Source organism: Oreochromis aureus, linkage group 23 (assembly GCF_013358895.1).
Source record: "Oreochromis aureus strain Israel breed Guangdong linkage group 23, ZZ_aureus, whole genome shotgun sequence".
Classification (NCBI taxonomy): domain Eukaryota; kingdom Metazoa; phylum Chordata; class Actinopteri; order Cichliformes; family Cichlidae; genus Oreochromis; species Oreochromis aureus.
This window is the reverse complement of record NC_052963.1, coordinates 13,889,330-13,902,185: the sequence shown is the minus strand read 5'-3', so window position 1 is coordinate 13,902,185 and position 12,856 is coordinate 13,889,330. Positions and strand designations below refer to the sequence as shown.

At 39.0% G+C, this 12,856-nt stretch overlaps 1 long non-coding RNA gene across 1 annotated transcript; it reads left to right on the top strand.

The window, feature by feature from the left end:
• Positions 1-10,804: 10,804 nt before the first annotated feature.
• On the top strand, positions 10,805-12,161 carry LOC120436127. The gene is made up of 3 exons (XR_005610165.1): positions 10,805-11,102; positions 11,230-11,386; positions 11,927-12,161. It is a non-coding gene; the product is annotated as an uncharacterized LOC120436127 (long non-coding RNA).
• Positions 12,162-12,856: the final 695 nt, after the last annotated feature.

Below are 12,856 nucleotides of genomic sequence, written 5' to 3'. Positions count from 1 at the left end.
ATCCAGCAAAGTGTGCTCTTGCTAGGACTGAAGTCCAGTACCTCGGGTTTACTGTTGGAGGTGGGACAATTAAACCACAGGTTGACAAAATTAATGCAATTGCATCATGTCCTCTTCCACAAACCAGGAAACAGCTGCGATCCTTCCTCGGCATGGCTGCGTTCTATAACAGATTCATTCCCAACTTCTCAGCGAGAGCAGCCCCACTGACGGACAGGACTGGCTCAAGATGTCCCAATAAGATTCGGTGGACAGCTGAAGCCGTTGCAGCTTTCAAAGACATTCGCCAGTCCCTGAGTAAGGACCCCGTTCTGCACTCACCAGATTTCACAAAAGACTTTACATTGCAGACTGATGCTTCTGAAAGAGGTCTGGGAGCAGTGCTTCTGCAGGGACCACCAGAGGATCGACATCCTGTCGCCTACATCAGCCGTAAGCTGCTACCAAGGGAGAGCCGCTATGCAACGGTTGAGAAGGAAGCCTTGGCCATTAAATGGGCACTTGATTCTTTCAAATATTATTTGTTGGGAAGAGAATTCATCCTTCAAACGGACCACAAAGCCCTGCAGTGGCTGGAAAGAATGAAAGACACTAATGGGAGAATCACCAGGTGGTATCTGGCTATGCAGCCATACCGGTTTAAGGTTCACTACATCCCTGGTAAAGACAACACCACTGCTGATTACCTCTCTCGCTGCCTGATGGAAGATCAAGAAGTGGGGGGGTGTGTGATGGCCAAACCCGTGGCCACACTCTAAAGTCAGTAACTCTTGTATTTTCATTTGAACATAGTAACACACTTTAGTTTCCAATAACTTTATTGATTGGTTTGGATACATTTGTTCTATTTGTAAGCGCGCACATTTAGTTTACTTATGTATTCATACTACTTCATTACTTTGATTTTTGACTAACCTTTATCTTTTTATTTCTTACCTGCTATCATCCCTGGGAGTTGCTGGACAAAAGATGGTAGCCAGGGTTTGACACCATTATATGCAAAGGGGGCTAATTGGATCACACCACCACTTCCTATTGAAGGGGAGAATGTGTTTTCTTTCATTTAAAAATAAAGTATTTGTATTTAATTAAATATTTGGGTTTAGGGTTTAATGGTTTTGATTTTCTTCTTTAATGTTTACTTTATTAACAAACTAGACTGTACTGCATTGTTCTGTGATTTATGATTGTGTTTGTTTGTTATCCCTCATGTGTCACAATGGTCTGATCAGCCATTATATATACCCCTGTGTGTCATTTCATGTTTAGGTCAATTATGTTTGTTTGGGCAGTCATTTGGTTTGTTAAGTTTGCAGTCTTTGCCTGAGTTCAGTTTTGTTTCTTTGACCTCTTTTATGAGCTCAACATTTATTACTTTTGTAAATATAATTTGTGGGGGTTAAATAAATGGAAATTATATTTTTTTCTAATAATTCCTGGGACTCCTCCTGTTTTTCAACTCGGTCCATCACAATTACCATATGGATTCTAATGAAAGCTGTAAATCTGTTAATATCCTGTTAATCTACATACAGCAAATAAAGAACATGTGACTTTAAAGCATCCAGCAAAGTGATAACTGTCCTCTGCCCACTAAGTAGTGACTCTACAATATTATATTTCATTTTCAGAGTTATTCTCCCTGACTTGTAGGGATGTAGGGGCTGTTATGAAGCTGTTGCAGATGGTACAGGAAACATCCATGGAAATTCATTCATTACTGAAAACTTTGTTTTCATTTTTTCATTATTTGAGAAAAATGTGAGACAGCTTCTTTTTGAATCTATGTGGGAAAATACAGTTTGTAAAAATCATGAAATTTTGAAGTGACAGAAATTCTCTGAGGGAGAAAGCTGGTTGGGAGGTTTATTTCATCAATTCAGCAGACAGAAGGCAAGTTGAGTTCAGCAAATCCACGTAAGATAACTGAATGCAGAACAAAATGTTTTATTGCATTTTCACTATTTGTCATGATCTGGTGACTCTGTGTTTATGTTTTGTTTTCTTATAGTTCTGTGATATAGTTGGTTTTTCATGGCTTTGTCTTTTGTATTTTTAGTTTCTTTAGTTATTCTTTAGTACTTTAGAGATTTTCCAGCCCTTAGGTTTTGTCACTGTGCTCACCTTGTGTTCCTTGTGTTACGTCTGGAGTCCTGGTTTCTATGTTCATGTATTTCCTTTGACAGTCCTGTACCCTGTGTCAGTGTATTCTTGCTATTTTCCAATTCAGGGTCTGCATCTTTCGGAGGCCGCATTTAAAGGCTGATTAAGTCACAGCCAGGCGACGAAGGCTGTCCCAATTCGAAGGCTTCTCCACATGCGGCCGACAAATGCGTCCTTCATTTCCCCGAATTTGAAGGAAGGGTCGGGTGTATCCTTCGTGGCCCAACCTACCCCAGAATTCATAGCACGGCCCAGCCAATTCCAGTTTCTAAGAATGGCAGCAGCTACTTAGTTGTAATATTACTCTTATTACTCTTTTCAATACTTTATTAATTAAATTATGTTTTTAATGACATGTTTTTGATAGGCGTTCAGGCTTGCTGAGAGCTCCACAGAGGAAAGCAGGCCCAGCAGCAAACAGACAAACTGAACCTTCATGATCCTCTGGTGAAGAAAAAGGAAAATAATGTTCATATTAAACACCACAAATAATGTAGTTTCAGAAAGGAGAGACTGTTTTCCTGTGTGTGTGTGTGTGTGTGTGTGTGTGTGTGTGTGTGTGTGTGTATATATAGATAGATGTTCAGCTCATTTGTCTCCAAGCTACAGTCTGTCTCTGTGAGTGCTCTTATCTTGTTTCTTCATTTGTTTTTGTGTAATAAACTCATAGACACCAGGGGTCAGTCGTCTCCTGAGAGACTGTATTTATACAGGAAGTGTTCACTCATTCAGGTGTACCATGGAGTATAGGACCATATTAAGAAAAGCCATATATTATTGATCATTTTGAGAATAAGTAGAAATTTCAACATTAAAGTGGAAAATCTATTTTTGGGGAAAAAGTGAAATTTTGAGATTACAGTTGTTGTTTCAAGACAAACTGCTACAGTTGCTACACCCTCTGAGTTAGTGAAATCATACTTCAGAATCAGTTTTAGTAACAAGGAAGAAAATGATTTCTTTTTTAGCTCATAAACACAGCTGATAAGTCTGTGGTGTATCACAACTCGTGCGATCAGTTTATTGCATTAAGTCATGCAAACAAGTCATCTTCTAGAAGGTAAAGCAAATGTTTCAGTTTGTCTTGAAACAACAATGATCATCTTCACATTTCAACATGTTTCTCTAAATAGAATTACAACTTTATTCTTGAAATTTTAACTTTATTCTCAAAGTAATCCGTAATAATTTTTTTTTCTTAATGTGACCCTAACACTCCTTCGTACAGGTGTGTATACAGAAGGAAACCCAACAATGTTTCACCCTGAGCTTTGCAGCAGGAGTGAAAGCAATGACATTTAGACTTTTCTTTTTATATATGTTGTGGCCAGCGCCATCCTCTACTCCGTTGCATGCTGGGGAGCAGGCTCAGGGTCGCAGATGCCAACAGACTCAATAAACTGATCCGTAAGGCCAGTAATGTTGTGGGTATGGAGCTGGACTCCCTTAAGGTGGTGTGGGAGAGGCAGATGTTGTCCAAAACAAAGACAATGTTGGAAAACACCTCCCACCCACTCCACAACATCCTGGTCAGTCACAGGAGCACGTTCAGTGAGAGACTGAGATTACCGAAAAGCACCACTGAACGACACAGGAAATCATTCCTGCCAGTGGCCGTCTCCTGTACAACTCCTCCACTTAACTGTATACTGCAATAGCTACACCCTTTTTGCACATGCTCTTCTTTCTTATTAGCTATTTATCAATAAGTGACTTATATATATTTTATATATATAATATTTTATATGTAATATATACATATATATATATATATATATATATATATATATATATATATATATATATATATATATATATATATACGTGTATATATATATATATATATATACATACAGTCTACAGTCTGTAGCTTCCTCCTGTTTTCACTTCTGTACAAAGACCCTCAGTAATGATTTCCACTCTGCTGAGATCCGGCGTGTTCAGGGTGGTATGGCTGTAAGCGAGCGTAAGAGTCTAAAACATACCTTTGAAAACTGTACCTCCAACTGCTTTTTAACCTGAGTTGTTACAGATAAAATAGGGAAACAGTAAAGATATTAATTGTAGTATTTTGCAGGAATGTATCAATAACAGTTAATGACATAAAGATTTTATTTTTTTTTTTGCCATTTGGCAGCAAAAGGGTAACAAGCTTTGTGTAAAATTTTTTATTTCCTTTAAAATAACCTCATGAGTCGGAGTTTGAGCAGAGATTGATTCACCCAGCTAAACTCAAACCGTTTAGCTGGGTGAATGAGTTTGTTAAGTGGAAAAATGATTTTATTCCAGTTTCTTTGCCTAGACTGTGTTATTTAGTCTACCCTGTTTTCCCAATGGTAGAGGTTAATGAGGTTCCGATGTGAGTGGAATTGTTGAAAGACGACGCCAGAAAATAAAGCACAATTAAAAGAAGCTTGAACAGTCTGCAGATGCCGTCTTCCTATCACTTTCCAATCTCTAGAGTTGGGGGCCTTTTTATACTTAAATGATACAACGGTATAAGCACGACATCCCAGTGTACTTCAGACCCAGCAACACACTCAGACAGAAACTGGTTCATCCCAAAGATAAAACTCCAAAACACAAACTTAACAATGTGGTGTATGCTGTACAGAGCAGCGAGGAATGCCCAGACCTCTACATTGGAGAGACCAAACAACCACTTCACAAACGTATGGCACAACATAGAAGAGCCACCTCCACAGGACAAGACTCAGCAGTTCATCTGCATCTAAAGGACAAAGGTCACTCTTTCGAGGATGACAATGTTCACATTCTGCACAGAGAGGACAGATGGTTTGAAAGAGGAGTGAAAGAAGCCATTTACGTCCACTGTGAGCGACCATCTTTGAACAGAGGCGGTGATTTACGACACCAACTGTCTGCCATCTATAATCCAGTTTTGAGATCCCTTCCCAGACACCTTAACGCCCACTCCTTTGTCCCTCTTTGGGGGGATACTCCCACTGGGTTTAAATCTGGGACTCTCCACCAGTTGACCCTTTAGAACTGAAGAAGCTTCTCGGATGAGAGGTGAAACGTCTTCAAGCAACTTAAACAAGTCCAGACGCTTTTCTTTACAAGCTCCTTAGACTACGATGACCTGGATGACTGAGAACCTTCACAGACATGTTTCATCAAGTGGCCTCTTCAGCCTCAGCTAACTGCAGGTTTCCCCAAGCTGACTAACAACTGGTCTGTAGGTGTGAAGAGACTGCGGGGTCCTGGCCCTACTAATGAATGTTATCTTGTGTCAGGATACATAATATCTGCCATTATCCAAAGACACATCTGCTTAACTGTATCTTTTGCTCGTTTCTCCTCTTCTTTTCTCTTCTTTTCTAAACTGAGGACCTGATGACTTTGACCTTTTCTTGTCCATCTTCCATCAGTCATTTTGCACTCCAGTAGCAACACCCACAACATAAACTAACAGACCTACACCTTGTATAGGGTTTTTCCTGGGATTTCACACAACCCAGGAACAATAATTAATACATAAAGGGCTTGGATTGACAATATTATGAATGAAATGTGCACTGTTTGGAAGCAGCCCCCCCTCCCTTTTGACAGGTTGTGTGTGAGACTTCAGCACAGCAGCAGCAGCAAGCAGGTGCACTGAGGGCCCTCTCGCTCACTTTTCATCTATATGTGTGCGATAGAATTTAGAAAACACATCGGTGCAAATTATAAGTCTGTATCATAATGTCTTCAGTTTTTGTGTTTGTTGTCAGCCCATCTGGAGCGCAGAATTGACAAACTTTGGAAAAACTGCCCTAAATGCGTCGACAGAGACATTCCAGGGATTTTGAGTCATTCTGCACTCCAGACGCATTAACTGCATTACAAATTTTAATCACGTTAAACATTATTTTTGCCGATGCCCATGATGTCGCCTCCCACCACGATGCCGCCCTGGGCAACAGCACATGTCGCCCATATCAAAAACCGCTACTGATCAGTAAAGTAATGGGATTACCTTCTTGGAGAAGTAATCAGTACTTAGTAACTAATTACTTTTTCAAGTAACTTGACCAACACTGGTGTGAACAAAGTGAAAGAGGTTTCAGTCTGTGAGGGCCACAAGGTCACAGTAGCAACAGAGACCTGATCTGTCAGTCTGCCCCAGGGCAGCTGTGGCTACAACCGTAGCTTGCCTCCACCAGTGTATGAATGTGAGCGTGAATGAATAATGGCATTGTAAAGCGCTTTGGGTGCCTTGAAAAGCGCTATATAAATCCAATCCATTATTATTATTATTATTATTATTATATGCAAAATGTCTGAGTTTTTTTGTCTTAACTGTAGTATGTGCATGACACATTTTAATTTACTTGTAATTGTTGTGTACAATAAAACAGTGTTTTTGGTGATTTCTTTACAGTGTTACTCATAGATAGAGATGCTGAGAAACGTGAGAAAAAAACATTTACTATCAGCTGTGATTAAACTGCTTCATATCTTCTTAAAAACAGAAAAACAACTTGGCTGCTGGAAGATGACGGCTATGATTTGGAAAAGGAGATTATAATGTTGAACAGACGCAAACAACAGACAACTCTGCATGTGAGATACAGCTGCATTACTGTTGCTATTATTGTGAACACAGCGTTGGTCCGTTAAAACATCTTTTTACTCCATTAGAGAAATCATTAGGAAACAGCTGGTTGTTCATTGTGATCATCAACAGAAAATATATCACGTGACCTGTTGTTGAATTCAGACCTCACATGTTTTCAGCTTTCACATAGGAGGACGGAGGCAAGTGAAGTAAGGGTTATTTATCAATTAACGAATGAACAGGGACGGCCATTTATCCCCCTAGCATTAGAAATGTAATGTATATCAGAGAGCTACAGTCAGCAGTCTGTTAATAGAATTAAAAGCACATTAAAGCCAAAAATGTAGCTTTGTGAGTCATTTCAAATTGAAGGGAATCAATAACATCGCAGGGTGCTCGTGCATAGAAACACAGCAACAAGCACCAAATACAGAGCCATTTATTCTTTTGTTCTCAAACTTGCTTTGGTGTAATAAACAGAGATGCTGAGGGGCAGTCACGTCTCGAGGACTGCATTTATACAGGAAGGGTTCATTCATTCTGGTGTGTGCATGGGTGGGGGCCACACAGCTTTTGACCCTGATCTCTGCAGCAGTAGCAGTGAGAGCAATGACTGTGTTACATTAGGCTACATAACTGGAACATGAGATGCCTGCATTTCAAAATATTTAGAAGTAATAACTGAAGAAACAACAGCATAGACATTTGGAGCTTTACTTGTTTTAGGGACATCAGTGAAGACTCATCAGTCTGAATATAATTTATAAGCAGCATTGTGACTGCTGCGACAGATTAAGAATATGAATAAGAATAAGTGGCCAATATGTGGGACTCAACAAAGCAGCCATTTGGACTGTTAAGTGATTAGGGCACGTGGATGAGGGGCCTTCAGTGTGAATTTAACTTACACGCAACACCGAGTGACTTACTGAAAGTAAGGTACAGTTAAACAGATCATCTATTGTTAAGAATATGAGGAGCTGTAATAGGATTTGCTGCAAATTTGTACTCATAGTCATCAGACTTGGTTTTTATACAAACAAATTCATTTAGTTTCACTTTATTTATGAATCTTGCTCAGGGATAACTAGAGAGTGGAGGAGCCAGGAAGTGAAGCAACAACCTTCTGATTGGTAAACGACTCGCTCTACCTCCTGAGCCTGAGGCTTATTGATCAGCATCAAAATACTAGAACAAATGGTTCAGAAGCAGCAAATAGTTTTTATTGAGTTTGCTTTTTGTGCTGTGTTTGTAGTGCCATTGAAACTGCAATTGGTAAATACAACATAAAAATCATATAAAATATAAATAAAATGCAGGACACGGAGCAAAGACATGTCAGCTTGTGAGTGCTGATGCTTGAAGTGTTCAAAGAACATTTTTTACACAGTCTGTGATCAGACAATAAATCGTTTATTAGAAGCAAGCTGGATCCCAGAGTTACCAAAAATCACCTTTCAAATTACTTTAACACATAACTGTAGTACATACATCTGTATCCTACAATCACTGCTATTAATATATCAGCAGTCATGAGATAAACAAATAACAAAATTAAGCTGTTTTTTTTACTCGTTCGTGTTTTTGTTTTATTTTTTATCAGTAACATTTAATACAGGATTTTTTCTACATGCTTTTTGTCATCCCTAGTGAAAATGGGGTTAATTGTTTTTTATACAATATGTTTAGAAATTGAATTTGATCACATGCAAAACATGTATGTGCTTATAAGACAGGCACAAATAAAAACTTATAACAAACAAGATGTTTCCAGTGACCTTTTGTCAGAGCTGATGATAAATGTTGCTCTTTTGTTATCTCAGAAATGCATATTTGTGGGTACAGAATTAGAGCGCATGGGGATTTTTCCTATAGTTGTGTTATTGGATGCAAAGGTCATTATGTCACGACCCTAGTGCACGGGTAACTTTCCTTTACATTTGACTAGAATAATCCTGTTAGTGAGACGTTTGCCTTCATACTGACATTTGGGTTCCCGGTTCTTTTCTTCTTTAGTTTACATATAACAATACTAAACTTTGCTACACTCTTTGTCATGCGACTCTTACGATCATATCTTCCTTGACCATTACAAATGGCTTTGACCTCTTTATCATCACTAAGGATGAATGTGTTAGTAAACTTACAACGGCTGTTAACATCATAGATCTGCCTGTTTTTTTATTTCTGTATCACATTTTTCCACACTCATCTTAGCATCTACATGTTGCCGTCTGAACTTTTCATAAGGGGTTTCATTCTGCTGCTGTTTGGGTTGAAGATTGGCTAGTTTTGAGAGTCCAGTGTCAAAGAGCAGCACAAGCAGCAAACCAGCAAACATGATCCTCATTGTTTCCTGGAGAAGGAAAAACAGGAACATTTTCCAGATTAAGAATTTAAAGCAGCAAAAATCTTGTCACTGTAGTGGTGGAAATAATTATTTGATCTCCTGTTGAATTTGTAACTTTGCTCATTAACAAAAAAAAGGAACAGTCACTAAATTTTGTATTAGTTTGATTTTAATGGAGAGAGACAGAATATTATCTTGCTCAGGTCTACAATCTCGTGCCACTATGGGCAAGACCAAAGAGCTGTCAAGGGACGATAGAGACAAGACTCTAGACCGGCACAAGGCCTGAACAGGTGTATGGACATCTGCAAGAATGAAAAGGCACCAACTGTTCATGCATTTATTCAGAAATGGAAGATATTTAAAATGACCTTTAGTCGTCTCAAGCTCCATGCAAGAACTTGCTTTATGGAGTGAGGATTATCATGAGAAAGTTGTTGGATCAGCCACAACTACAAGAGAGAAGCTTGTTAATGAGCTGAAGGCAGTTGGGATCACAGTCATTTAAAACATTGGTAACACACCATGCTGTAACAGACTAAAATCTTGCGGCACTTCCAAGGTCCCCCTGTTCAAGGAGAAACATGTATAGGCCCATCAAGTGCCAGTGAACATCTAAATGATTCAGGGAAGACTTTGGAGAAAGTGCTGTGGGGAGATGAAACGTAATTTGAATTATGTGGCTTTAACTGACCTTTTGAAATAGGAGCGTGACGCAAAAAATAGCATCCCCGCAGTCAAGCAGAGAGATGGAAACATTATGGTGTGGGCCTGTTTTGCTACAGGACGACTTAGTCGTGGTTCCAAGCAGTCAGAAATGTGACGTCGTCAGACTGCATGCCACGGATTGGCTTGTCAGTCGCGCCACTCGATGAGTCATGAGACGGTGTCTTTCACTAAAATCAAAACTGCAATTTTTTTAAAACCCTGCAACAAGGGAAATAGCTGCACAACACCGTGGTTCCTAAGTGTGACAAAAAGCCACAGATATATCATCGCTGCCACGTCTTCCTATGTTGTGGCATTCGTGTTGCTTATAAATGACAACATGGACATTGGGCCGCTTTGCTGTAATGACCACACGCACATTAGGTGGTACTTGATTGTAATGGAAAATGAGTTGAGTCACAGCAAGCCGATCTGAGTATGTACTAATGGAGAAGTGCTATAAGATCACGGAGCGGTCTAGTCAGTCTCCAGACCTCAGTACTGTAGAAAATCTGTGGAGGAAGCTGAAGTTTCAACTTTCCAAGTGGCAGTCAAGAAACTTAAAGGATTTAGAGAGTTTCTGTAAAGAGGAGAGGGCCCAATTGTGTAAACCAAGAGACGTGAAACATCGTGCTACTTGGAGATGAGATATTTATTTCACTCAGTGACGTGCAAATCAGTTTATACATTTTATGTTTTTTGTTTTTTTTGGCTGATATTCTTTCTCTCTCCATTAAAATGAAACAACTATCAACATTAGAAACTGTTGACTTCTTTATTTACTGCAGGGGGTCAACTAATAATTTCCCCCCTGGCATCAAATTTAAATACATAGAACAACATAACAGATAAACATAGTATCCTCTTATTATGACCTTTTTTTTTAAAACATGTTTGATTCGCCCTTTAAAATCAATACCGAGGTCATAAGCACGACTCTGTGTTTCTCTTCTCTCTTGCTTTTTACGTTATACGAGCCCCTAGTCACAGATTTACAAGCGTCACGTAATATTTGGCAGCGTTCTCTTGAAACTTTTATTTTGAAACTGAAACACGCCGAAAAGCGGAAGCAGGCTTCTGCACACCTGAGGTGCACGCGCTGCGTACACCCCCTCTGTCGGGCATACGCAGCAGAGCGTGCGCGCCAGAGGTGGCTGACTTGAGCAGAAAGCGCAGAACCAGCAAGAAAGGAAAAGACAGAAACAGACAGAGTTAACCTGAGCTTGAAATTAACCAAGAGTCAGCAGAGCGACTTTTCACAGGGGGAACAGGACCTGTTGATTTTTCTAACTGATGGCTACACACAGCTCTGCTGGACAGGTAATTACCGCTGTTCGGTTTAATATTTGATTTTAAACAGTGTTTGAAGCTAAGACAAAAACAGATCATATATTTTCATACAGTGATGTTCCAGTCGGGTTAATGTTTGTGTGTCCTACCTGTAAAGACTGCAGGTTACTGGAGCGTGTCTGCAAATGTGAAGCCCCCCTTCAGTCTAATATTGACACCGTTATGCCATCTGCACTTCCCGCTACCTACTCTTGAAAATGATGTGCGCATCTACTTCACTATTTACGGTTCAACATGTTTCCTGTTGCTCTGAGGTGCATCTAACAAACAAACAAATCATTTACCACTAATAATAACAATTTTACTTTAATAATATAAACACATATATAGCAAAGGTCTTATTCAAATTTATGCAGCCTAGGATAAAAGTTGGTCTTTTTGATATAGGATGTTTGGAAATTATTTTATTGTTATGATTTTTGCATTTTGTTATTTAATTTGTTGCAAAGAAGAAAACAAGTTTATGTAAACAAGTGGAAATTAATCCTCCTGAAAATAAGCCTTTTAAATAACCTTGGTGGGTTTTTTGGTTGTTCAAGAGTTGAACAATACATAGTATCACAGGTGGCTGACTGCAGTTAGATAATAGCTGTCACAAAAATATTATCTTCATACACGTCACAGCTGTGTAAGCACTGATATTGATAATAGATGGGACCACAAAGAGACAACATTTTTTTGCTAAATGTAATTATTATATTAGAAATTTATAAAACTTGTGATTCAAATTTTTCCAAATGAGAACATGTACCTTTTTTGCTTTACTGATCAGTGGTTGGTTGGTTAACCTGCAGGTGTTCAGGCACGAGTCCGTCGTCTGGAAGAGCAGGTGGTGAAGATGTCTTCACTGACTGAAATGCCCTGAAGGTGGAATTAAAGTTAAACTTTATTTGAACATAAATCAGTAAAGACAGGCCTCCATCCTGACATGCAGTACTTGCATTACTTATGTATGATATGCATGCTCACAGAACCCAGATGATGCTAGCATGTTTTGAAGCCAATGTCTGGATAGTGAATGTGAGTATAAGTGTGGCAGGAGAGTGATTTCTCTCTTTTCTTGAAGTATACAAAAAAGCCTGTTGTTTATAAAAGTTAATAAACAAACAACAAGTTCTTACCGAATGAGAAGTGAAGCCTGGAGATGAGCAGAGATCAAGTCAAGTACAGTTCAGGCACGCTGTTATTAAATTCTACCTGAGCAGGTTATAGTTCACCTCAGTAACAGAAGAATAAATAACACTTGGCTCTGAGGGCTTCAGTTTTTATACATTGCTGCAGCACCACCTTAAGCAATCATTTACATCAATACCTACAGCACTAGCCCACCAGTTCTAAGAAACTTCTCTGTTTGTGGTTCAGAACCTAATGTGACGACCAGTGACCACAACAGCATGCAGCTGCAGGTTGTCATTCACAGCTGGCTTTACAATAGAAGAGAATAAAGAGGCATTTTTCTGTAAAACTTTTCGGTAAAATATTACTTTTAAATAAATAAATAAAATGTGTCTAAAAATAAACTAAGGTAAACACCCAGAATAATGAATTAAAAAAAAACTGCATTTGGCTTAGTTTTTGTTAACTCGGTGTAATATGTCATGTGTTGTTCAGCTGAACTCTTCTTCCACACAACATGACCCCTGTGAGTGCCGCCTGCTCCAATCAGAGACGAGGTAAAATGTAGCACTATTAAAACAATGTGATTAATGCTGCATGAAAGTGAG